Here is a 27,890-nt window from a genome sequence, read left to right as displayed (position 1 = left end):
TGAACGAACTTCTCCTTCTTCATGACAACGCAAGACCTCACACAAGTCTTCGCACCCGAGAGGAGCTCACAAAACTTCAGTGGACTGTTCTTCCTCATGCACCCTACAGCCCCGATCTCGCACCGTCGGATTTCCATATGTTTGGCCCAATGAAGGACGCAATCCGTGGGAGGCACTACGCGGATGATGATGAAGTTATTGATGCAGTACGACGTTGGCTCCGACATCGACCAGTGGAATGGTACCGTGCAGGCTTACAGGCCCTCATTTCAAGGTGGCGTAAGGCCGTAGCATTGAATGGAGATTACGTTGAAAAATAGTGTTGTGTAGCTAAAAGATTGGGGAATAACCTGGTGTACTTCAATGAAGAATAAAACAACCCCTGTTTCAGAAAAAAAATGTGTTGCATTACTTATTGAACTGCCCTCGTACATATTCGCCGCTCCTATTAACAAATTTGTCGTAGCGCTGTAGTAACTTTCCAACACCCGCCTCATGGAAGGCAGCTGCCTGTACCTCCCCCCAATTTTCTATGCTGGTCTGCGGCTCGTTGGCTGTGCCAATATGTTTCCATAGCTAGCTGTTCACGCGAGCACAGATGAGAATCAGAGGGAGCCAATTTCGGGCTGCGTGATGGCTGATCAAACACTTCCTACTGAAAACCCTGCAGGAGTGCACTACCCCACTACCGTGCTGAATGTGCGTTCAAAACTGGAAAGATCGACGTAAAGAGATCGACGGGCATACTAGAGACATTGCCCAACACATCAGTGCAAAGATCATCGGATTTTCACTGTGGTGTCCATTTCGCTACAGATCTGACCTTGCTTTCCGAGTGATCCTGCAGACAATATAGTGGCAGTCTAGGGTTTTCGCAGATGAGGCAGTTATCTATACTGAAGTGCTGTTTGAAGAAAAAAACTGCACAAATATCCAGTGTGATCTTGATAAGATACCAAAGATTGGCAATTTGCATTAAATTTAAAATTATGTATTTAACAGAACGATAAAACATGGTAGGAGGACAGGAGGAGGAGATCAGTGTTTAACGTCCAGTCGATAACGAAAACATTAGAGAGGGAGCACAAGCTCCTGTTAGGGAAGGAAACTTGCTGTGCCCTTTCAATGGAACCCCCCCTGCATTTGCCTGAAGCGATTCAGGGAAACCACGGAAAACCTGAATCAGGGTAGCCGGACGCGGGTTTTAATCGTCGTCCTCCGAAATTCGAGCTCGGTCGGCTAACCACTGCAACACCTCGCTCGGCACCCGCAGCTCGTTGTCTAGTGGCTAGCGGGGTCCCGGGTTAGATTTCCGGCCGCGTTGGGAATTTTCTCCGCCCTGGGGCTGTTTGTTTTCCCCTCATCATTTCATCACCATTCATTAAAGTGGCGAGATTGGACTGAGTAAAGATTGGGAATGTGTACGGGCGCGGATAATCACGTAGTTGAGCGCCCCACAAACCAAACATTATCATCGCCTCGCTCTGTTGACGAAACATACCATCCTATAACAAGAGTATCAATGGGTCACAATTGGGATCGATAAACTGATACAAATATCTGAGTATAACAATGTGTAAGGATATGAAATTCGACGATCACGTAGTTAGTCGTAGGTGAATCATGTGGGAGACTTCGGTTCATTAGTAGAATTCTAGGGAAATATATCTAGTCTACAAAGGAGACTGTCTATAAATCACTAGTGCGGACCATTGTAGAACAATGCCGTAGCGTATGGGACCCGGGCAAAATAGAACTAACTGGGGATATTCAACGTATAGAGAGAATCATGGCCACAGAACTAAGGCATGCGAGAGTCACGGAGATGCTCAAGAAAATGCACTGGCAAACTCTGTAAGATAAACGACAATTATCCCCAAAACCTACTTACAAAGTTTCAAGAACCAGCTTTAAATGATGAATCAAGCATTGCCTGCTCCCTCAGGGTTCGTCAGGATAAGACTGGATTAATTATAGCGCAGACAGGGGCATTTAAACTGTCATTCTTCCCACGCTCCACACTTGAATGGAACTGGAAGAAGCCCTGATAACTGCCAAGCACTTCACAGTGGTTTGCAGCGTATTGATGTAGATTTTTCTGGAAAATAGTGTTCAGAACATTATTTACACTTAATTGCAGACATAGTTCGAGATAAGATAGATGTAATGAATTAGTTTTTTGTGAGTCGAATATACATCTGTGATAAAAAGTAGTGGCAACAACGCCGCAACATGACGTATGTACGTCACGTAGCATTCCCGTTGTATGCAGCTAATAGCAGAAGGTCAGCTGAAGCAGTGCAGTGAGCGGCGACGGCCGTGTTTGAGTCAGCTGCAGTGTGTACTGTTTGAAAGTGCGCAAGGACAGTTCGAGCACCCTAACAAAACAATATGTTTATGAAACACGAACAGCTTGAGCGGATCAAGAGTGAAGAGCACGTGCTCGAAGTACGCAACAGTGTTTCCTTCTGTCACCGCATCCCATCACCCTTCATGACCATGCACGAAGCCACACGGCGAACACTATGCAGGACCTCCCGCTTACATGGGTTTGTAAGATATTGAGACATCCGCCCTATTCACCCATATGAGTCCCTTGTGATTACGACCTACTCGCCAAAATGCTCTTCGTGGTATGGGTCACAAAATACGTGAAGATTTCTTCCGTGCCACAGGGCTGTCCTTCCAAGACATCAACAGAATTGCATGCGCTGATGGTGTACGCCGCCTTCCATCTCTGTGGGGGAAGGTGATCGAGATATGGGACCATTATACTGGGGGCATGTAATACGGTGAACATCTTCGGTAATGTCTGATTTGATTTATAACCGTGTTTCCATTACTTTTTAAGCGACCTATGTACCTTGAGCTGACTCAGTAAGAATGCTTACCGTTCCATTCCAGAGGTTTGGTCTGAATGCCTGTGAAATTCAGTAACAACGGGCAATGTACTGTAACCTCAATGAAGACATACAGCTTGGTGTGAGGCTGCTGGAAAGCACGAAATAAATTCAACTCGTGTAGGCAACGTGCCAAACCGAGTGAATCGTGTGGTGGCTCATAGTCCAGATGTTTTGCAACATACAGGGCCTGAAAGCACCGACGAATCAAAGTGCTGCAATAACGTGTGATAACGCAAGATCCTCTAGGAGATCAATGTCACAAGGACGAACATTCTTACGTGCGTTGAAATGAAAACACGTAACACAAATGTTTGTATGTGTTGGCAAGATTACAAGCGGGAGAGAGAACATCCACAGGCCTAAAACCATCGTTCATGGCGCTCACGGATAGTGACCACGAAACGTGGTTAGAATACATGTACATCAAACAGTAATCTCAGCAGCTGTACACTTTTACAGTACTTTGAGCTGAATCACGTGGTGGAGTTACTCCTCATTGTTCTGTAATATGATCGGTTGTTCTTGGGTTGTATATGAGCTGAAAAACATCACTTATCCCCGCCTCCCTTGCTATTCACAAAAAAAGAAATATAGGGTACCTCAGGTGTATTTCTAGAATAATAAGTTAGAATTATTTTTTTAAATTTTGTGTGCAAAGTTCTGGATGACACTTCCGTGTCATTGAGCTTCTTCCCAATCAGCTACACATCTCTATAACAAAAATCTGTAAACATACCGGAAAAAACAAGCTACAGTCTTCTCTTCTTCGTAGATGTGAACGACCACTCAGTAATCGAACTTAAAGCTTCGGTCAGTGAAAGGATGACAGTTTTGCAAACTCAGCCATATGAATACTGCTGTGGCCCAGCCACCATTGTAATTTTAGCTACACCGAACAGAAATTAATATACTGTACTCCATATCGTGATGCAGCCAAAGTCAAAGTCAAAAATTAAGAAAAGGAGCAGTGTAGCAAATGCCATTATATGCTGGCACATTCTACACCAGTCAGATGAGTTTTCGGCAACGAGGTGCAAATGGGGTATAGTTCGTTTCATGAGCAATAATAAGGTAATATGTCTGACCTCTTATTTACAGTATGCTAATGACTTTCCACGCGTCCTGATCGCCACGTTGTGATTGTAAGATCTCTACAAATTAATTGTTATCACAATATAATTAATTTTTCGGCAAGCAGACTGTTTCATTATTAGTACATCTCACATCCTTGAGTAGTAATCGTTTTAGGGTCTGTACATCACTTTGTAGAAGCGCAACCTTTATACCACCACTTTGTTGCCCGTCCGATTATTATTATTATTATTATTATTATTATTTATTATTATTATTAATAATACCATCATCATGTTTGGTTTGTGGGGCGCTCAACTGCGCGGTCATCTGCACCCGTACAAATTCCCAATCATTACACAGTCCAATGTAGCCACTTTCGCGAATGACGACGAAATGAGGAGGACGACACAAACACCCAGTCCCCGGACAGAGAATATCCCCAACCTGGCCAGGAATCGAACCTGAGACTCTGTGCTCCAAAGTTAGCAACGCTAGCCACTAGTCCATGAGCTGCTTGTCCATCAGAACAAAACGGGTAGACGTATAAAGTTGACATTTGCGTCACATACTAAGGTCTATAGTTCCTTACTGCTTTAAAAAAGTTAAACTAAGTCAATGCAGTCAAAAGATACGCTCATTTATGTTACATATTTTGCTACTCGCAAACTCACTAATTAAAACCTATAGTGTACTTCTCCTTGACCTAAAATAGTGACATATGGAAGACGCAAGGTTTGAAAGTAAAAGCAAAGGATAGGGTTCAAATGGCTCTGAGCACTATGGGACTTAACTACTGTGGTCATCAGTCCCCTAGAACTTAGAAGTACTTAAACCTAACTAACCTAAGGACATCACACACATCCATCCCCGAGGCAGGATTCGAACCTGCGACCGTAGCAGTCGCGCGGTTCCGGACTGCGCGCCTAGAACCGCTAGACCACCGCGGCCGGCAAAGGGTAGGGATCAGATTTTTTTTTCAAAGACAGACATTGTTGTACCACCGGAAGCTGGTATTAAATGATTTGTTCTGAGGCAGTTACTTGCGTGGTAGTGTCGTCATCTGACAGGCTTTCCAGCTCAAAGTGGTACAAACCAAAAGTAATCGTGGACACGTAGCTTATAACGCGTAACGCCTGCCAGATGTTAGTATTTTGAAAGCTCTCGCTGCAGATCACTCAGTATCAGCTTTTGGTGGTATACAAGAGCCTTTCCTACTACAAATCGGGACTGTGGGTCATATTTAAAGAATAATTTTATTTGTACAAAAATGTTTCCCCTCTGCATAATATACATCCCTTTCATCGAAGACTGTGGCTCGAGCACTTTAGACAGCTGCCAACAAACAAGTGGACGTTCGACAATCGCAAGACTAATCTTACCAGCACTCATGTAACAGTTTCCCGCTGCCTCATAGAAATTTGCCTAAGTCGTCGCTCCGGCACGCGGCATTTTGTGCATGCGCGCCGTGCGCTGTTTACCTTTTGATCCGAGCCGCCTTCTTCTGCCCACACTGCTGGCTGCCAGATCGCTGACAGAGATCAGGGCGGTCACCGCGGCGTATCCGGTAAGCGCGAGATAAGGGGGTGTCGCCGGTGGGGAACGGCGCCAACGGGATTTGCCTCGCCTCGCAAGAAGCGGACCGTCTCACTGAGTGCTCAACTCGCTGTCAACCGGCTTTTAATAGGAGCTTAGCGCTCACCGCGCTTGACTTATCTCTATCTGCTCTCTTGTTCTGTGGATATAGGCACAAATACTGTACCGTGTTGACCGTCCTTCGGTCTCGTCTTCGTTGACATCGTCTACAGCATTCGGCGATTCATTACAATTTTTTTCCATCTCCTGCAATCTATCTTGCCCTCCTCTCCTCTTATTCTCTACTGAAGCGTCCTAGTTGCTTTGAATGTACCCACATAAACAGACCATTTCTAGTGCAGCTTGTGAACAAACTTTGTGTTACTGAATTTATCGGAATTCTCGGCATACGAGATGGCGCACTCTGGTGGTTAATGAGAGAGGGAGAAATAACATCCGACACAGCACCTGTTGTCGTCATTTCCCTGAATCAAAAGATATGAATGGCGAAGAGGGAGGGGGGCTGAAACTAAACTCGCACTTTTCTCTTACGACATTCTGAAAGCCATTGATTAAGACCTTCGGTTTGATGTAGAAATGGTTCAAATGGCTCTGAGCACTATGGGACTCAACATCTGAGGTCATCTGTCCCCTAGAACTTAGAACTACTTAAACCTAACTAACCTAAGGACATCACTCACATCCATGCCCGAGGCAGGATTCGAACCTGCGACCGTAGCGGTGGATATTGAACGGATACAAATAAGGTGAGCAGGTTTGATTGACTACGAGGATAGGTTTTCTTTAATGGGGACTCCATCAGGATTACGTGCACCACGACCACCTAAGGTACAAATTCAGCTCTGTGAGTTGTACATTCGGTCTGACAAGTACTGTTCACTGACACATGCAGATATTCCAATTTTTCTGCCTTCGTTTATAAGTCCACAGGGTTTTAATACTAGCACTTGCGATGGCCACGCAATGATTGAAATCGGTTTGCAGCAGAAATAAAGATTTCTACTTCAACAGCCAACCCTGTTCCATCTTGAGTTATTACAGGAGAGTGTCACGGAAAGGCTTTTAGACAGTTCCACGTTGTCCGACAAAGCCAGCTCACAAAGTTTCAAGAAACAGCCTTAGGTGTTGAATCTACGAATAAGCAACAACCCCCCCCCCCCCCTGTGTATCGCTGCTCTAGTTGTCACAAGGACAAGATTAGACTAATTACAGCATCCACAGAGGAGTTTACAAAATCTTTATTTCCGCGCTCCATACTTCAACGTAACGAGAAGAAGCGCTAATAACCATTACAGTGAGAAATAACCTCTGCAGTGCACTTGACAGTATTTGCAGAGTACACATATAGATGTAGAACACGTTCCGGCCCGTTGCTCAGACTGTGGCAGGAGGCGTATCGATTTTATCCTACAAAGAAAATCGTTGTGCCATTTAGACCTTCGGAGGGGTTTGTCGGAAACAACTTCGCATTGGTGTGTCGGTGTAATAAGTTATCCTTTGTATGTTAAAGATGTAAAGATAGGAGCAGATGAATACAAAAGGAAATAGAAATCGGATACAAACTTTTTGCTCGGATAACTAGGAACGAATATTTGAAAATAATTCGCAATACACAACAAGAAATATAAATAAATCTGATGGGAAATGATGTTTTAACACGATGAGTCAGTCTGTATGTTTATCTCTGGAAAGTGAAATGAAAGTTAAAATACCCGCTACCGTATCTGTTGCACTTCATTTACGCAACCAGGTTCGGTGGGCCATTACACAATCTTTAGGCCCCTTGACCGACGTAAATTGGATCATGTGAGGTCATAACATGAGCCCGTATTAAATAAACGGTATCCGTAGATTTCTGGCTTACACCCCACTATCCCTTCGTTCACCAACCGACGACACGGAATAGTGTCGTGTAAACCAGAGATCAGCGAACACACTATATGTAATATTACTTCATGTTATGGCTGCACACGAGATTGAATTCCTCCCAAATTACGTTGAGCGAGTGTCAATACAAAAGTGACGGCTGAAGGGGTTTTAATTTTTATTTCACCTTAAACAGCAGAGGTCCTTGTAACCATCTGTTATAAGGACAGACATGTTAAAATTCTTGCAACTGAAGTACAAAAAATTTTATTTTCTTACAGTAAAGTGAATCTGTTTCTTTAGAAATTTACGTATCCGTAAACAATTTAAATAAAGTATGAACATAACTTTAAAAAAAACTGGTAGGTCTGCACAGCAATAAAAGCGTCATAACAGAGCTGCCGGCTAATCCTAAGTCCAGACCCATTAACATAAATATGATTTCCAGGAGAATTTACCACAGTTGTAGGATTGACAAAGGATATCAAATTGGCAGGTGTGTTGGTGCGGACCGTAATGTTCACCTCATTCTTCGCTCTTTCTTTTTATAGTTGTTCTACTAACAGGTCTCTGCAGAACAGAATTGCGTATTCGTTCCCGTTCTTAGCCTAGTCTATCCTGTTTAAGCCTCTTTATCTCTGAGTACTGCATCCTACATCCAGGTTCAAGTGACGCTTTACACACACACACACACACACACACACACACACACACACACACACACACACACACACACACACATCAGTTTATGCATTAGATGACTTCTGGATACTGTGTGTGTTCCACTATTGCACGCTAGTGACGTAAAATAACTAATTTATTTTGTTCGCACCACCATGACCGTCATACAATACGTTTTGTAAATGTGAGCAATGCATTTCGATCGTCCTTGAATATTTTCGTAAAAGAAATAAAAATTTAAAGAGCAGAAACATTACCAGTTTTATCTATGATAATGATGGTTAAGCATCAGGGCAACTTATTAAGTTGCTTTAAGAATAAACTGGAACCAATGTCTTTTCGTAAGTATATGTGGCAAGGCGAGTTTCGTGTTTTCACCCATCATCAGTCGGCATAGAACATTGTTCATTAATGCAAAGGTTTTCTTGGCCGCATTTTTAACGCAGCAGCCGCATTTTTTATCTCATTGGCGTGCGCACGCACACGCACACACACACACACACACACACACACACACACACACACACACACACACACACATTTTGGACTTATAAGCTGCCCACATGGCTACTGCTGAGTTAAATCAGTGCATCGATGACGCTTAAAGAGTGGACACTATGCATAGCAATGCAATGAAAGGAGCTACAAATTACAGGATTAAAGGCTGCAGCGTTGAAAATGCAGCCAACAAAAATGTTGTACTAATGAAGATATGAATTTATTACACCAACTTAAGATCGCTGAAAGCCCGAAATGCGTTTTGGCGTACACAAAGTTACATAAAAATCAATGGTTGCTGCATTTCATTAAAGAATGTATATCATTAATGCTAAATATTTTTCAAGCAGTTCTTTTACTAGCTGTATGGATAGTACGTTAAGAAGTCTCACGAACATGTGGGATTCCCTGCTTATATTCTTGTAAACAATACCTATACATACTTGCAGCTGTCAAACGTTTATGCGAAGGTTAAATCTCTCTGACTTTCTGTCTTACAACCTTTCATCGCACTGATCCCTCAGAAAGCTAATTCGTCAACCTTATCACTTTACTGTTGGATTAGCCCAACCAGACTACGCAGAACAAACGAAGCTTTTGCGAAAGTCTATGTTGATTATCAGATGTCTTGTATTTCCTCGTGAATTTTATAATGAGCATTTTTAATTGCACGCATTTTCTTCTAGTATACAGGACAGATACCTTTTACTTGCGAGCACAACTGTACCTTGAATTTTACAGTGCCTTGATAGTAAAGCAGATATTTTGCTGTTTTCTGTCTATATTTTGCTGCAGGACAATAAAAAATGAAACAGTACTAAGACTCCACTGCATAATTTTCCTACTTGCTATCTCTTAACGCTACAAATATAACCTCTTTCATCGCCCTACCAGCGAAAACTGACTTGGCGCTATTGGTACCGACCTCTGAAGAGCACAAAATGCACTGAATGATGAAAAGGCACAATTGCGTGGAAGAGGTTCGGAAAAATAGTATGCCCTGCTCAAAGAGGGGTGATACATTTCGCTTATAACTGATGCGTATGGAAGTACAACTCCCTAATACTGGTGGAAGGAACTCCTTCGAAGGCACTCCGCAGTAGGTGGTGGTTTTCATCAACATTCGTAAGCTGTGGGAGTCATATCACTGATTATTTTTACACGACAAAATGGCTCTGGGCACTATGGGACTTAACTTCTGAAGTCATCAGTCCCCTAGAACATAGAACTACTTAAACCTAACTAACCTAAGGACATCACACACATCCATGCCCGAGGCAGGATTCGAACCTGCGACCGTAGCGGTCGCGCGGTTCCAGATTGAAGCGCCCAGAACCGCTCGGCCACCCCGACCGGCTTTACACGTCATCTGGATGGCTGATCATCAGGTAGGAGTACACAGTGTTCCTCCAGATCAAGCGTCGATCGTATTTGAAGGTTAACTGCATAAAAAATATATATATTTCGTGTGACTAGGGCCTCCCGTCGGGTAGACCGTTTGCCTGGTGCAAGTCTTTGACGCCACTTCTGCGAGTTGCGCGTCGATGGGGATGAAATGATGATAATTAGGACAATACAACACCCAGTCCCTGAGCGGAGAAAATCTCGGTCCCAGCCGGAAATCGAACACGGGCCCTAAGGATTGACATTCTGTCGCGCTGACCACTCAGCTACCGGGGGGGGGAAGTGGTCGTTAACTGCATTAAAATAATACATAAACATCCAACGTGACAAACTATTCTGAATTAAGAGGTACATTTGAGAGTAACGACCCAACTAAAATCTTTAAAGAGAAAGGTAATATAGTTACAGTGTCAGTCTGAAGAGCATTGTGTCTTACACTCACAAAACAAACAACGTCAAGGTTCTCACCAGTACCATACGCGTTGAAAGACAATGTCGACAGACGACAGATTGATTGAAACAGTTACAAAATTACTATACCTTTTAAATGGAAAAATGTTTTCTCGTACTCATTTGTTACGTACAGTTTTTCAACTACTTTATTTACACATATGATGGAAAGATAATATTTCTGATGTGGTGGGGATTTTGGATCTGATAGCGCTAAGGTGCTGGGCATACAATGAAAATACGTTTCATACATTCGTTACTTTAAAATTTTGACAAATATGGTTTCCCAAATCTAGCAAACATGTAACAACTTGTTCCAGAGGCACATACTGATTTAGAAAAAGAAATGTTTTGAATGATACTTTATCTCCTGAAACATTTAAGGAAATATACATTTAAAAGAGAATCAAAGAGCCAGATTCAGAGGCATGTGCTTCCTGTTTCGAAAGACAATTACAAGGAGCTTCTAATACAATGATTAGAACGAAGCAAATATCAAAATCCTTCCGCACTGGTCCCGAAGGCCCAACGGTACCGACCTACCGCAATGTCATCCTCAGCCGATAGGCGCCACCGGATGGCTCGAGCATGTGAGGACTAAGGTAAGGGAGGAGAATTGTCGACTTCGGTTTATTGGGAGAAGTTCAGGAGAGTGTGGTTTATCTGTAAAGAAGGCCGCATATAGGAAGCTGGTGCGACCTATTCTTGGATACTGCTCAAGTGTTTGGGAACCGTATCAGGTCGGGTTGAAGGAATACATCGAAGCATTTCTGCCTGCTAGATCTGTTACTCGTAGGTTCGAACAACACTTAAGTGTTATGGAGATGCTTCGGGAACTGAAATGGGAATCATCGGAGGGAAGGTGACGATCGTTTCGAGAAACACTGTTGAGAAAATTTACAGAACCGGCATTTGAAGCTGATTTCCGAATGATTCTACTGTCGCCAACATACACTAGGCGTAAGGACCTCGAAGATAACATATGAGAAATTTGGGCTCTTACAAAGGAATATAGATAGTCGTTTTTCCCTCGCACTATTTGAGACTGGAAGAGGGTGCCCTCCGCCATGCACCGTATGGTGGCTTGTGCAGTATCGGTGTAAATGTAGATAAGGAGGGGCATGTAGTCAGCACACCGCTCTCCTGTACGTTAGTTTTAATGACCATCAACATTTAAGAAAAATATTTTAGATTTCAAAAACACGAGGGCGTTCTGAAAAATAAAGCATCTGATTTTTTTCTGATCGCAGTATCGGTTCCTGTTTTACATTTCTGGATTTCCGGAACGCTTTTGACACTACCACACGAGCGGCTTCTTGTGAAATTGCGTGCTTATGGAATATCGTCTCAGTTTTGTGACTGGATTTGTGATTTCCTGTCGGAGGGGTCACAGTTCGTAGTAATTGACGGAAAGTCATCGAGTAAAACGGAACTCATTTCTGGCGTTCCCCAAGGTAGTCTAATAGACCCTTTGCTGTTCCTTATCTATGTAAACAATTTTGGAAACAATCTGAGCAGCCGTCTTCGGTTGTTTGTAGGTAACACTGTCGTTTATCGACTAACAAGGTTATCACAAGATCAGAACAAATTTAAACACGATTTGGAAGAGAGATCTGAATCGTGCTAAAATTGGAATTTGACGCTAAATAACGAGAAGTGTGAGGTCTTCCACATGAGTGGTGAAAGGAATCCGTTAATTACACGATAAATCAGTAAAATATAAAGGCCGTAAAGTTCAACTAAATACCTAGGAATTGCAATTACGAACAACTTAAATTGAAAGGAACACACAGAAAATGTTGTGAGGAAGGCTAACCAAAGACTGTGTTTTATTGGCAGGACACTTAGAAAATGTAACAGAACAACTAACGAGACTGTCTACACTACGCTAGTCCATCCTCTTTCAGAATACTGTTGCGAGGGGTAGGGTCCTTAGCAGATAGGACTGACGGAGTACATCGAAAAAGTTCAAATAAGGGCAGCACGTTTTGTATTATCGCGAAATATGGAAGAGAATGTCACTGAAATCCTACAGGATTTAGGCTGGACATCATTAAAACAAAGGCGTTTCTCGTTGTGACGGAAACTTCTCACGAAATTCCAATCACTAACTTTCTCCTCCGAATGAGAAAATATTTTGTTGGCACCGACCTACATAGGGAGAAACGATCACCACGATAAAACAAGGGAAATCAGAGCTCGTACGGAAAGATAAGTGTTCGTTCTTTCCGCGCGCTATACGAGATTGGAATAATAGAGAATAGTGAAGGTGGTTCGATGAACCCTCTGCCAGGCACTTAAATGTGATTTGCAGAGTACCGGTGTAGATGCAGATGTCATGCGTGTTAACCGGTCGACTTTCACATTTCGCTGATGCAAGTTGCAACCCTGTACCACTGGAGGGCTTCGAATTGTAGCGTGTAACATGGCGGTGCGAAAGGCAGCTATGTTGGTGCGTGATAAACAACTCAGAAAACTGAAAGCACGCATTGGAACAGTTCGCGCACACATGGAGCACCCTCACCTTCAGCAGAGAACGCCAGACCACACACGAGCGTTGCGACATCTCCAACAATTCGATGGCTTGAGTTCGCTGTCATCGACCATCCTCCATTCAGTCCGGTCTTGGTCCCGTCCGATTTTCATCAGTTTCCAAAACTTAAAGAACACCTTCGAGAACTTCACTTTGTTAGAGATGAAAAGGTGCAAGCAAAGCTGAGGATCTGGCTCCATCGAGAAAGTCAAAGATTCTACAGCGACGGTGCAAAGAAACTGGTGTCTCGTTGGGAGAAATGTATTCGTCGCTAGGGTAACTTGAGAAATAAACACGCTGATGTCCGAAATTAAACCCACAAACGGAAATTTTGCAAGGTTGCGTTTACTATGCCACAAAACAGTGTAAACAGGTGATAGCAAAGTAGAATCACTGTAAAGAAAACAGAATGTAAACAACTGCAACATGCAGAACAGTAGAACAACATGTTCATTTTTTCCAGCTTAACAGATTTGCACACACATTCCGACAACTGGATAATGTGCTCCCCATAGGGTGTGACCACCTCTGGCAGCAATAGAGGTCTGACAACAACGGACTATGCTGTGAATAACGTCATGAATGTCTTGTTGAGGCAATAAGGCCCATTCTTCCTGCGGAGCCGCTCGCAAGTGGTGGGTGGATGCTGACTTGATGCACCCCGTCTCCCAACCTCCATCCCCGATATTCTCAATGGGATTCAGATCGGGAGAGCGAGCAGGCCACCCCATGTCTGCAGTATGTTCCGTTCCTCAGAAAACATCAACCACTTGTGCTCTACGATGTCTAGCATTATTGTCTATCAGTATGAAGTCTGGGCGCGCAGTACCTCGAAACAATCGTACATCAGGTCCCAAGTCCTCCTCAGGGTAACTGACAGCAGTTAAACCTTTCCGATTCACCCGTACAATTTCACGAATAGTGGTCAAGATAATTCTTGCCCAAACAATTAGGACCTTCTTCGATATCGGTCTCTTTCCAGAATGTTTTGGGTCTCTAAATCGAGTTCCACGTTCCTTTCAGTTGTGAATCCGTCAAGAATCACTCCCCAGACCAAATCGGAACACAGTTTTGAAAATATGTTCGACTGTGCAGGTGGCATGTTGATGACTCCATTCTAGATGTTCCCTCTGTGAAGATGCGTCAGAGGCACACATACAGCAGCCCGTGTCGAAGGATCAAAATCAGTGATGAGAGGATGGTGATTAATCAGTGACCAGTAATGCCTCCATTCCTTTGCTATGTCGTACCTTTCTGGAAATCTGAGGACTTCGTCCTTCCCTCTCGGTCGTGCCACGTGGCTGTCCAGAGACCTGTCATCTTGCCGCTGTACATTCTCGTGACCACCGCTGCCTGAATGAAGGATAGCACTGGTTACATTCCTGTCAAATCTTTCTGCAATATCGCAGACGGCACACCCAACCTCTCGTAGTGTAAAATAGTGAAATAACAAAACTATAATTAACGCAAGGTGGTAACTTCAAATCATTATAAGAGTCTCTGGGATACATGGTAAGATAGTACACCACTTCTTATCTGGATACGTACAAAGATAGTTCTGCATCGCAACGAAACAAATTTGCTATATGACGACAAAAAGAAAATCTCTGAAGTAAATTATTAACACCTGTGTGACAAACTACACAATTATGTGACGCATAATGGGAAACTTTTCATTTATTTGTTCATTTTTTCACTTATTTATTCATTTGCTTACTTGAAAAGGCGCTCAAAGCCTACAAGTGATGTAGTAATTACAAGACATCCTACATCGTTGTGTGAATATCTGTACAAATTCATTCTATTTGTCGAAGAAAAACTCACTGAACGTTAATCGAAAACATAATACATTCGCGAGCGCTGTCACAATAAACGGTCGCAAAACACTTCTATGACTATCACTACAATGAGAGGCGAACTCAAACAGCTGGCAATGGTTATCTGCCTGGGCGACTTGAGTGATTTATGGAGGCAAAGTTAAGAACTGTGATTAGGCGTTCATTGAGAGACGTTGCGTCCAGTTACTCATATATTAATGAACTTCTACTATCATATATTGACTGCTACCTTATCTGAGATTCAATGAAATTAGTTCATGGTAAGTTATTACTCAGTTGCATATATTATTTTCGAGAGCAAGGATATGCCCAACGTCAAATTAAAAACTTGAAAAAACTATAACAGAAATAAGAAATGTATGAATACTAAAAAATAGAAACGGTGTTTGATGCCAGATAGTCAATGTGTAATAACAATATTGAGCTAATTTTACGCAAAGTATGTATTACAACCTTCATATTACGACGATCCAAACAGAATGTGTGTTAATGATTGACTCTCCATTCATGTTTCAAAAACTAGCATCAGTCATGGATTAAAATGTCTATTTTGCATTCACTACTACGCAGGTGTGTTGCGATTTTCAAGTGATTGTACAGTACAAGCTATCAAAAACTGACATACTTGGGTTATAGTCGAAGCATTCATCAAATCACACGACGATAAAGAAACCTGTGGGTTGGCCGGGCATTACTGATAAAGAAATAACACTGAGTGTTTCTTGAATAGCAGTGACGTAGCCCCACACTTGGGAGAATAATATCTTACTTTATAATATAGGGTGTAAACGGTATAAGCTGCCAAAATTATGGAGACGGTACCTCTCGGTGTGCTTTTAAAAAAAAAAAAAAAAAAAAAAAAAAAAAAAAAAAAAAAAAAAAAAAGAGAGAGAGAGAGAGAGAGAGAGAGAGAGAGTCTAATGAAATGTCGTTGTATCACGTTGTTTATTTTTGTATTTCTAAAACACATATATTTGTAAGCCTGATAGTAGACGCATTCCTGTTTACATTGTGAGCTGACGGCTCATGACCAACATCGACTTGGCGGTCAGAGAAAGGTAACGGCTGAACCAGACAAATGTAAACATTGGACGCTTAGAACGACAAGGTGCGACGGCTAGATACTACCGAAACAAGCAATGTAAACATTCACTGGGTTGTCAAGAACGTGTAATTTGTTTTACGTAAGCAATATATTAAGTACAACTAGACTCTTTATCTTTTTCAAATTGACCGTAACGAACCACGTGGTTGTAAAGAAAAGCTAACATCAAAATACATGAGTTTCACTTAGTAAGAAATCGACCATCTACCACGTAAATTATTGTGCGTTTATTACAATCAACCGTTTCCTCTTTTTAAAGCAATACCATAACAAAAATTGAATTCATTTTTTCATATGGCCTCAAAAGTAAAAGTCCAGTGGATATAAATCAGGACTGCGTGCTGGCCATCGACGTGGATCGAAACGTCCTGTCGATCGTCTCAGAAATCGTCTATTTAAACATCTTCGTACCAATGTGGGGTGGAACACCATCGTGGCGAAACCAGGTGTTATAGCGTATGGTCAACGAAATGTTTTCTAATGAACTTGGTAGCTGTGTTTCCTATAGAAAGGTTCGGCAATTGTCACCAGTCAATCGCACAGGTAAAACGTAATGTCCAGTACTGTAGCCATCGATTATACCCGCCCATACATTTACCGAATAGAGGCGCTGAAAATGTGTTGCTGCTACCTGGCGCAGATTCTGTACACTCCTAGTGTGCGTGTTATGGAAACTGATTATTCCGTCGCAAGCGAAACAAGCTTCATCTGTGACGAATATTTTTTAACATCGTGCTGCGTACATTGTAATAAAAGCCACTCTGGGAATTCTCGTCACGGAGGGAACTCTTGCTCTCCCAACGTTTGTACGCGTTCAGTGTGGTAAGGCTGCATATGCTCCTCTTTCAAAGTGCGATGAACGATAGTGTGCGATACACCCATTTGACGGGCGATGCTTGTAGTTCTCTGAGAAGGATCTTCGTGGATGCGGTCCAGAAGTTGTTCCTCAGCTTCCAATCTACGTTCTTCTCTTTATGGGCCTCTACCTTCCGCGCAGGGTACTGAAGAGCTAGTATCCAGTATCTCTCAGTCCATCCAAATTAAATACGTACTCGCATGCTGAACTATGTCTTGATTTACTTAATAAGAAAACAAAAGCGTAGCAGAACAGCCAATACGTTTCGCATACAGAATTAAAGGTAAAGATAACTGCTGCAATTTGTTGCGAATGAATCGCAAAATAATCGAGTAAAAGTAGAGAATTGTGATACAAATCTTTGGTGAACACGACAAATATCGATCGCGCAGGAAGTATTCGTTGTGGGAAGCGTTCTCGATAAATTCGTACAGCTGCTCTCGCAACACCTTTTGTCTCCCTGTAAATTAAGTGAATAGTTCAGTGACAGTAAATCTCCCCTCCAGCCTGATGTGTAACAGAGTTGCAGTAACGTCTGCACAACTAACCCGACGCCTGCCGACGATCCGTGTATTGCAGTCACTCAACCACGCAGGCCGTTGTGGCCTAAGTGTTTGCGACTCACGCTCGCGATGTAAATACGTGCAGCGTTAATGTCTTCTTTTCCAAAAACATCGTCCCGAGATGAACTTTTTTTCTGGGACAACCGTAGGAAATTGACTGACATGTTGCTACACGTTTTATATCAATTACTCGTGTTCTACTAACAGAATCTTTTGGTAAATTATACCGTTTACACCCTGTGTACAGGGACACCTCGTGGTTAAACGATGGAAAATAACATTCACCATGCAACCTTAGTGTGACACAGAATATTATTTTCCTTCTTTTTCTTTTGCAGTCAAGCAAAGTTGGATGAGGGTTACGGTGGCATAAGTGAATCAGTCTTGATTATTCCTTGGCACGAAGCATCGTACTTATCACTTAAGCGCTCTTCAGTGACAAAAATGCACGAAACATAGAGATGGGGAGCCGAGCAGTAGACATCTCCATCTGCTGACCCGTCGAAATGATAGTTGAAGCCCACTGGGCATTTTTCGGTTTGACTGACTCGGCAGCACAGGAGTGAGAAACCGAGGAACATTACTGAAGTAACGATGCAACCACGAACCGTTTTCTCAACGGTCCACCGTAAATGTCTTAATGTGAGTGAAACTAGTGTTACCTGTTGTGCTCAACAATTATTGAATATACGGTTAGCTGTCTCCTGGCTTCAAATGCAGCGGATAGCCAAGCCACTGGTGTGAGCATCCGTGCCAACTAAAATTATATCAAGCCAGCACTTTTACTAACAGCATATACTCACACCAAACAATTTTTGCATCACCTCGGTTCCGATAATTCCGGAACCTGTACAGAAAATTGGAATAGAGATCAACATAAACATCAAACGGCTCTGAGCACTATGGGACTCAACTGCTGAGGTCATTAGTCCCCTAGAACTTAGAACTAGTTAAACCTAACTAACCTAAGGACATCACAAACATCCATGCCCGAGGCAGGATTCGAACCTGCGACCGTAGCGGTCTTGCGGTTCCAGACTGCAGCGCCTTTAACCGCACGGCCACTTCGGCCGGCTCATAAACATCATTGCCGCCCTTTTTATTGCTCATGAAAACCACGCATTGCATGTTGTATCACCATACAGCGAGACCTTCAGAGGTGGTGGTCCAGATTTCTGTACACACTGGTACCTCTACTACTCAGTAGCACGTCCTCTTGCATCGATGCATGCCTGTATTTGTCGTAGCATACTATCCACAAGTTCATCAAGGCACTGTTGGTCCAGATTGTTCCACTCCTCAACGGCGATTCGGTGTAGATCCCTCAGAGTGGTTGGTGGTTCACGTCGTCCATAAACAGCCCTTTCCACTCTATCCCAGGCATGTTCGATTCGGTTCATATCTGGAGAACATGCTGGCCACTCTATTCGAAAGATGTCGTTTACCTGAAGGAAATCATTCACAAGATGTGCACGATGCGGGCTCGAATTGTCGTCTATGAAGACTAATGCCTCGCCAATATGCTGCCGATATGATTGCACTATCTGTCGGAGGATGGCATTCACGTATCGTACAGCCGTTACGGCGCCTTCTATGACCACCAGCGGCGTACGTCGGCCCCACATAATTCCACCCCAAAACAGCAGGGAATCTCCACCTTGCTGCACTCGCTAGACAGTGAGTTTAAGGCGTTCAGTCTGACCGGGTTGCCTCCAAACACGTCTCCGACGATTGTCTGGTTGAAGGCATATGCGACACTCGTCGGTAACGAGCACATGATGCGAATCGTGAGCGGTCCATTCTGCATGTTGCTGGGCCCATCTGTACTGCGCTGCTTGGTATCGTGGTTGCAAAGATGGACCTCTCCATGGACGCCATGAGTGAAGTTGCGCATCATCCAGCCTATAGCTCACAGTTCGAGTCGTAACACGACGAAAAGCATTATTGAACATGGTGGAGTTGCTGTCAGGATTCCTCCTAGCCATGATACGTAGGTAGCGGTCATCCACTGCAGAAGTAGCCCTGAGCGAGGCATGTCATCGACAGTTCCAGTCTCTCTGTATCTCCTCCGTGTCTGAACAACATCGCTTTGGTTCACTCCGAGACGCCTGGATACTTCCCTTGTTGAGAGCCCTTCGTGGCACAAAATAACAATGCGGACGCAATGGAACCGCGGTATTGACCGTCTAGGCATGGTTGAATTACAAACACGAGCCATGCACCTCCTTTCTGGTCGGATGACTGGAACTGATCTGCTGTCGGCCGGCCGGCGTCGCGGAGCGGTTCTAGGCGGTACAGTCTGGAACCGCGTGACCGCTGCGGTCGCAGGTTCGAATCCTGCCTCGGGCATGGGTGTTTGTGATGTCCTTAGGTTAGTTAGGTTTAAGTAGTTCTAAGTTCTACGGGACTGATGACCACAGCAGTTAAGTCCCATAGCGCTCAGAGCCATTTGAACCATTTTTTTTATCGGCTGTCGGACCCCCTCCGTCTAATAGGCGCTGCTAATGCATGATTGTTTACATCTTAGGGCGGGTTTAGAGACATCTCTGAACAGTCAAAGGGACTGTGTCTGTGATAAAATATCAACAGTCAACATCCAACTTCAGCATGTTCTGGGTACCAGGATGAGGCAAGACTTTTTTGTATGTATGTGTAAACGTAAGAAATCAGATTTGTGTATGTCAATGTGCACAATAATGCCTTTCAATTTTACGCCGAGATGACAAAACACATGGGGTAGCGACATACGTAAACAGAGGGCGTTAGTTTCGCGAACACAAGGTATAAAAGGGCAGTGCTCTGGCGGAGCTGTCATTTGTACTGTCCGCTAGTGCATTCGTTGCGTAGTCAGGGGGCTACTACCGTACGTGTATCTTACGACTCCCTTTCACATACTGACTGGCTACCTTCTCCGAAGGGTCTAAACTTCTGTAACAAAAAAGTTGTTAGTCAAACCCAGATGTGATGACTGAAGATAAGTACTCTAAATACGATGTATAAAATAATGAACTAAGGGGGAAGGCCGTAATCAATGTCCTAGGAACAAGCTAGGTTGTCAGCAGGTAATCTATCGTACAGATAGAGTCTGACAAAAGAAGTGATCAGAGAGTAAGGTAATAGAACAAGAAAGGAAAAAGTACTGCAATGGCTTGGGGCCATCCCTATGAGTGTCCCAGCTCATCACATTTAACGTGTGATACGGGATGCGCGGTACCATCACCTAGCACACTTACTGTGAGAGGTGTTTGTAACCAAGGTCGACGGCCACACATTGTCTGAGGCTGGTCACTGGGGTGTGAGAGGCCAAGTCGAGTCGTCGCCAGGCTCTCTCCTCCATTAGGCAGATTTGGCAGTGGTACCGCGGCTACTGCTGGCAGACGGATACACGCAATCTCGCGCCGCGTACGTGCCGCCGTATCGGGTTCCCCGCGGGTTGCTCAGCAAGGAAAACAAGAGTCATATGGCACTGTTGGGTGGGAGACCGTGAGGGATAGTTCGGTCGCTTAATACAAAATGGTTTTCTTCCTCTGAGCGCGATGGCACCTTTCCACGCGGTGTGTGAGCCTTTTTACGTGTATCTGCTCAGTGGAAGTGACTAATGAGTTAAGTATACTGCGGTGTTATGTAAATTATGTATTATGATGAGAGGACGTAGAGTATGGGGTGTAAGAACCTGGGTCCGGCATTCGGCCTACTCTCCCAGAAAGCCACCGAGCTTCAGGTCTCCTTTCGGTTGGCGAATCATCAGCAGTGCGACGTGGCTTTTTTCCACGACAACGCCTAGAGATTAGGAATTTAATCCACGACACTGCCGCATGATCTAGTTATCAGGAACTTTACGCGCCGTGTCCCCCCCATTGCTGGCCAACTACTTGTGGTGATATTTTCTTTCGCCACTAGAATTCGAAACTGCAACCTCCGTCCGAGTCAATGACTACTGCACAGGAATGCGTTACTGGTGTTGTGGAGCATAGATCTTCTAGCTCTTTACAGATGGTTGGAAAAAAGAGGGTACAACCAACAAACTGACAGCCCAAAACGACAGTGCAACGTTCTTTGTCTCACATTAGGACATCAGTTTGGTTTCGGTAGAAGTAGGGACGCTTGCGGAGATCCTGAACCACTGCAGTTAGTAATAGAGGAAATGTGGAAAACAGGAAAAACGTACCTTGCGTTCGTAGATTTGGAGTAGTCTTTATGATGTCGTCGTCGTCATCGTCGATATAATTTAAAGCAGGGCTTAATTCTTTCAGACACAGGGATATGAGACAAATTCCGAGCCTCATTCCACAAAACTTGTTTGTTGAACCATTTTATAAAAAAAACTGTTGAAAAGTTATGTAATAACATTAGAATACGAATATTAACATACATTATGATGTTTTGCAAAACAGTGGGGGTACATTTTGTGTATCACTACCCTTCAAATTACGTGGTAGTATTGGATGCCCGATTTATTCTTGCAGTAATAGAGGAACCTGCCACGTGTAACACTTCAAGCAGCGTGGTGGCCTTGGAAGCAAGACTTTTTTTTGCTAAACAGAGAGGTACCTGGTACATAAAACATCCACTTGGATGAGATGGCCTTCTGAATTTGTCACCGACCATAGACAGAAATGATTAACTTTTACAGCTTATTATAGCTCTGCTCATCTGCTTTGATATGCACCGGACATGTAATCTGGGTCGTCATCAGTCCGATCTGCTTCTTCTTCTGATGAACACTGACCTCAAGGTATTTCAGAATCGAGTATTGCCATTGTCTCATTTTTCAGTACTTGCCTACAGCGACTCATTACAAACTGATTCTGAAAATAATGTCTTGAATAACATATATGTAGTTTTATATATATATAACTGAATTATTCTTGAAATTGCCGTCCTCTGCAGAACATTTCTAAGACGCGTGCAATCTATGATGATTCTGAATCTGTATACGTCATTATCTTGCGTGTAATAAAAAGCTAATCAACAATACATCACAAAAACGAAAACAATTACGTACTCGGTCACAGTGAGCGAAAATCAGGAACACTGTGCATACAATGGAAAAATTACCGCTATACGTGAACTTTACGGAGTAATGCTACTTCTGAGCTTTCTCGGTCTTAGTGGGATCCACCACATTACGTACAGTGGATGGTTCGAAAAAATACATTCATGCTACGTGAGTTAGAACTTCTCAATTAAGTATTACGTTTTTTGCAGCACCATGAATTTAAGTAAGGAGGAATGGTGGTACATGTGTTGTGCCACGTACCCTAAAAGAGTTAGCAACTCGCTGCGCGAGTACTCGCGTCTGCTCATGCTCTTGCTCGCGAGCGAAGCAGTTACGGTGTGAAGGGGAGCGAGGGAAATTTTTGCGAATCAGGAGGCCGCGACAACACGAGAGAAGCGCCAACTGTGAAACAGCGGAGAGTCAGTTTTGACAGCGGTGCCATCTAATAGCAGCAGTGGCGACTCGGTATTCTGTAACACCGACAGTAACTTCGTATTTCTATCCGCAAACCTAGGAACTAAATGTTTCTACACAAAAAGATCACTTTGCAGAATGTTTAGTGCATCACAAGACACTGAATAATTTCACAGAGTTCAAATGCTTGAAGGCCATCACTCACCTGCATTTTCAAATGCACTACATGTCTTACCACGTCAAAGAATACGGAAACGGAAAACGTGTAGGACTTGATGGTATACAAGGGATTTTAAAACTTAAAAGGAGGCGCTCTGATGAAGAGGGAGGAAAATCAAGTGAGTGCCTTGTTCGGATGACCAACGAAACTACACTACTGTTGTCAAAACTCTAGCGTCCTGCCACGGATGATGATTTAATAAAAGAATACTTGGTAGTCGCAGTTGAATATTTACGCCAACTTCAGGTAGAACAGTTTCGAGTGGTGGCGTTATGAAACACGACAGTCACGACTCCGAAAGAGGTTATGGCTGAGGACGTTCGGAGCCAGCTTGCGAAATCTTTGTAAAGAGTTTTTTGCATATTCGTTAACGCTCTACGAAAATGTAGATACGATAGATGTGACATTTTTAGCAGCATTGAAGAAAGTGTAGGAAATGTAGGTATGTCATGATTCTTGTTTGTGTGCGTACAGAGACAACACCAGTCATGTCCGGAAATGAAGCAAGAGTTGTAGCGCAACTGAATGGGAAAATAAAAACGCTTCAGTACCCAATTTGCGCTGACCTCCAGCGTCTAGATTTGTCCAGACATTTCCATCAGTATCTATTTCCTCGTTTACAGACGTCTCCACACGACTCCCCGGCCTGTTCCCTGTGACGATGGAGGGGATTCAGTACTCGCTGCTTGAAGGCCATCACTCACCGTCTGCTCGAGGAGCACGTTTTGCTGTGAAGCCCTTATCTGAACGTAACGTTTTGTCGCTAGAACGACTATTCCATTATGTGTTGTCCCCTTCATTTCTAAATAAACTTCGCCCCTTGTTACCTCCAACAAATCATTTTTCTGTTGGCTTCCTCTTTGTTTCCTTTCCTCTAATTTTTCTTCCGACATGTCTGTCAAAACTCTATCATATCTAAAAAACGTCCAAAAAGTTGCTTTTTTTATTTGTTAATTTTGCCAAGAGGTCGATCTCCTCATCGGTCTCTTACGAAATATCTTCACCGGATCTTTTTCCGCCCAGATGGTCGTCACTGGCCTTCCGGCGAGATACTTTCTTATTCCTGTTCAGCATTTTCTGTCTGTCTTCAACAGTGTCCCGCTTTTCAGCCGTACACCAGCACACTCCAGGAGTACATCTTGACAAATTCTTCATTTTCTTTTGTTGGCTAGCTATTGTCTCCTTTTCTTGAAGTAATACTTGGTCCAGTCACATTAATGTGACCGCAGCATATGTTCGACGTTAACCTGCAATAACCATTTAAAGACGGCAAGTGGCAGCGCAAGCAAAGAAGGGTATGTGAAGCGTATCGGAGGACGCGGACAACAGTGCAGTCGTTATCTTAATGGAGAAAGGGAGTGATTTACTTGACGTCCAAAAGGGCATGATATCTCGCTTTCGTGTCAAGAGTGGAACCGTTTCCGAAACGGCTAAGTTTGTAAACCGTTCGCGTGCCGCTTTTGTTAAAGTACACCGTGCAAGGCAAAATAACGCTATCCAAAAATGGCGCCGAGGCAACTGTAGTGAACTACTGGGGAGGAGCAGCAGCAGCAGCAGCAGCAGCAGCAGCGAAGATATGTACGAGCGAAGAGACTTGTAACTGTTGAGTGATCGACCGCCTTGATGAACCAAGGGGGCTACCAATGGTGTCTTGTCGACGAGCATTCAGCGAACTTTGCTGCATACGGGCCTTCATAGCAGGCGCCTGGTTCATGATCCCATGCTGACTGCTTTTCATCGGTAACGAAGGCTGGAATTTGCATCCCAATACTGGAGCTGGACGTCCACTGCTTGACCGGTAGGGAGCATTATGGTGTATAGAATGTTTCCGTGGCATTCCCTGGGTGATCTCGTCATTCTGGAAGGCACAACTGATCGACACAACTATCTATCCGTGGGAACCATGTCAATCCCTATATGCAGTTTGCTTTTCCTCGACACGATGGCGTTTACTAGCAGAACAATGCAACTTGTCACACAGCCCGCGTGGTTCGAAGAGAACCAGGATGAGTTTACTGTACTCCCCTGGCCACCAGAGTCCCCGGATTTGAAACCAAACGAGAATCTATGGGACCACTTCGATCGGTCCGTCCGTGCAGTGGATCCTCAGCCGAAAAACATATCGCAGCTGGCCACGACACGAGTCGGCATGGCTGCACACCCCTTTCGGTACCTTCCAGCACCTCACTGACTGTCTTTCTGCACATCTCGCAGCGGGCCGCGCTGCAGAAGGTGGTTACTCAGGTTTTTCACAGATGGTGACAGTGTGAGTGGACAATGTTTTCATCTGTAGTTTTTTTTTCTTTTTTTTGCTGCTTCTGTTGTCTTCTGTGATTACATTGTCCAAATAACAAAATTTATTAACTGTTCGTATTTTATTACTTCTAATTTTCTTGTCAGGTGTTATCATTCTTGATTTTCTTACTATCACAATTTTGGCTTTTGACTTCTAATTTTAATATTACCCCAATTTTCCGTCATTTCTTGGCAGAACATATTAACATTAAATTATTATTATTAATATATTACATGTATAACGTAAATTCTTCATATTACTTGCACTTTCACTTATTAAGACAATATCATCTGCTATCTTATGTAGTGATTGGGAATCCAGTTCACTGTAACTGCAGATTTTCCTTCTAAGATTCTCTTAACTTTCTCGTTGAAAACGTTAAACAGGATAATTTGGAGCAGGCTTTTCGTATTGTGGAATATGAATATAATGGTTTTCTTCGTTAGGTTCTGTGTTAACTACAGAGATGGAAGAATAATCCGTTCTCATTATGGGAAGCAGACTGGAGTAGTCAGCTCTAAAGAAACGGTACCATGGGCGAAAACTATGAAAGCTATGAGACAATGTTGCTCTTTTTCACCACTTGCACTTGTGTTTTGAAGAGGCGGAGGAGGAAGTAAGGATGTGGTTTGTTACTTGCGATTGCAGGCTTTCTCGGCTTATTTCAGCTATGAAATCTTCACAGGTTATCAGCCGAGTGGCATCGTCTTGTAGTCGCAACGTTTCAATGGATTGCGTATCCATCATCTTCAGGTGAAGACAGCATCTTCGCCTGAAGAATGGATAAGCAATCTATCGAAACGTTGCGACTAGAAGACGACGCCACTCGGCTGAGGCCAGTCAAGATTTCATAGCTGATTTGTTGCTGATATAGTTCAAGCATGATGACGTCACAGAAAGTGAACACGGAATTGAGAATGGTGCGTAATTAAATGGAGCGAGTTCCACGTGATGGCTGTAGTGTACATATACAAAAATAAAACCGAGGTAATGGGACGTTCTGGCACATAAAGACTGTGTGCTGCAGCTGATTAACATGGAACCTTGGTCCTGCCGAGTGTGTATCCAGAAACTATTTACGAACGAACCCAGCTTCGCTTTGCCATACCCCATCTCCTTCCTTCCAAGTATCACAGTAGCTCTCCTGAATACCGTGGGAGAGAAGTTAATGCAGAGAAAGCATTGCCTACCAGAAGCAAGGTTTCAGGTTCGAGTCCCGGTCCGGCATGCCTTTTCATTTACAACGAAGTTATAAAGCAGCGCTCACTCGGCTGCAGATTGAGGGACTGATCCTTGAAACTAAACTATAGGGCGCACAGTGAAGAGACCTGGAATGTGGCTAAATGTTAAACTCCGAGAATAAAATCTTAAAAAGATGAACAGTTAAAGAAGTATGCACTACTTAAATAGAATCGGTGGTGAGCTCCGCAACAAGTGTATGGGTCGTAGGGAGGCATTAGTGGCCAACAGGACACCTTTGAGGCATGCACAAAGCAGTGTACTACTCGGCCTGTTGGGGGCACTCCATATTACCTCAATAGATGCGCTGTGTGTGGTGGTGGGTGCCTTCCTGATAAACCTAACGATCACATATCGGGCCACATGCTACTGATAAGACATGACAATATCAAGGAAAAAAAACAGGGGAAGACAGCGACACAAACGTCAACTAGCCACTTGGCGATCTGGCTTCGGGAGGGGGACAAATGTGATAAAGGGCGCAAGGTGTACACCTTTTTCCCGAACATCAGTGAAAGGTTACGAATAAATCATGCCAGTGCTGTACCTGGCATCGTTCATTTTCTGACTAGTCATAGACTATATCCAGCACGCCTACAGCGGGTCTTACTTTCGACGGACAGCAACTGCCAATGCAGGGAACATCGGTCCCCTGAACACATTGTGCTGTATTTTGAGCGGTACTCACTTAAAGGACGAAACGTAACAATAATCGCCGGCCGTTGTGACCGAGCGGTTCTAGGCGCTTCAGTCCGGAACCGCACTGCTGCTACGGTCGCAGGTTCGAATCCTACATCGGGCACGGCTGTGTGTAATGTTCTTAGTTAGGTTTAAGTAGTTCTAAGTCTACTGTACAGATGACCTTCGATGTTAAGTCCCATAGTGCTCAGAGCCATTTGAACAGTTTTGTAACAGTAATCACAACAAACACTGCAACACACACTGAGGGCCTCATAAAAATGAAGACAGCTAAATAAACTAACAAAGCACATCTGCAACACAGAACACACCATCTATAAACATATGGCATCGTAGCAGCTGTCAAAGACACGACTGTGTTAGTTCAGATGAGGACTCCAGTACGACGGACTTAGCACCGACACAGAGGACATAACATACAAAGAGTAAGAGGTTGTTATTGTGGTCTTCAGTCTTGAGATTGGTTTGATGCAGCTCTCCATGCTACTCTATCCTGTGCAAGCTTCTTCATCTCCCAGTACCTACTGCAACCTACATCCTTCTGAATCTGCTTAGTGTATTCATCTCTTGGTCTCCCTCTACGATTTTTACGCTCCACGCTGCCCTCCAATGCTAAATTTGTGATCCCTTGATGCCTCAAAACATGTCCTACCAACCGA

General features: G+C 43.6%; 1 protein-coding gene across 2 annotated transcripts in view; it reads right to left on the bottom strand.

Annotated features, from left to right (window-relative positions):
- LOC126465638 (organic cation transporter protein-like) overlaps window positions 1-27,890 on the bottom strand; it is a 254,040-nt gene that overhangs the window by 153,736 nt on the left and 72,414 nt on the right. Inside the window, exon 1 of one of the 2 annotated variants that reach the window (XM_050096324.1) lies at window positions 5,456-5,475. The exons of the other annotated variant lie outside the window; for it this stretch is intronic. The gene's annotated coding sequence lies outside the window, so the exon portion shown is untranslated. Of the gene's footprint in view, window positions 1-5,455; window positions 5,476-27,890 lie in introns of those variants that run through there. 2 annotated transcript variants of the gene reach the window in all.

The sequence above is a fragment of the Schistocerca serialis genome, chromosome 1, assembly GCF_023864345.2.
Source record: "Schistocerca serialis cubense isolate TAMUIC-IGC-003099 chromosome 1, iqSchSeri2.2, whole genome shotgun sequence".
NCBI classification, from domain to species: Eukaryota; Metazoa; Arthropoda; class Insecta; order Orthoptera; family Acrididae; genus Schistocerca; species Schistocerca serialis.
This window is presented reverse-complemented; position numbering and strand designations above follow the sequence as displayed.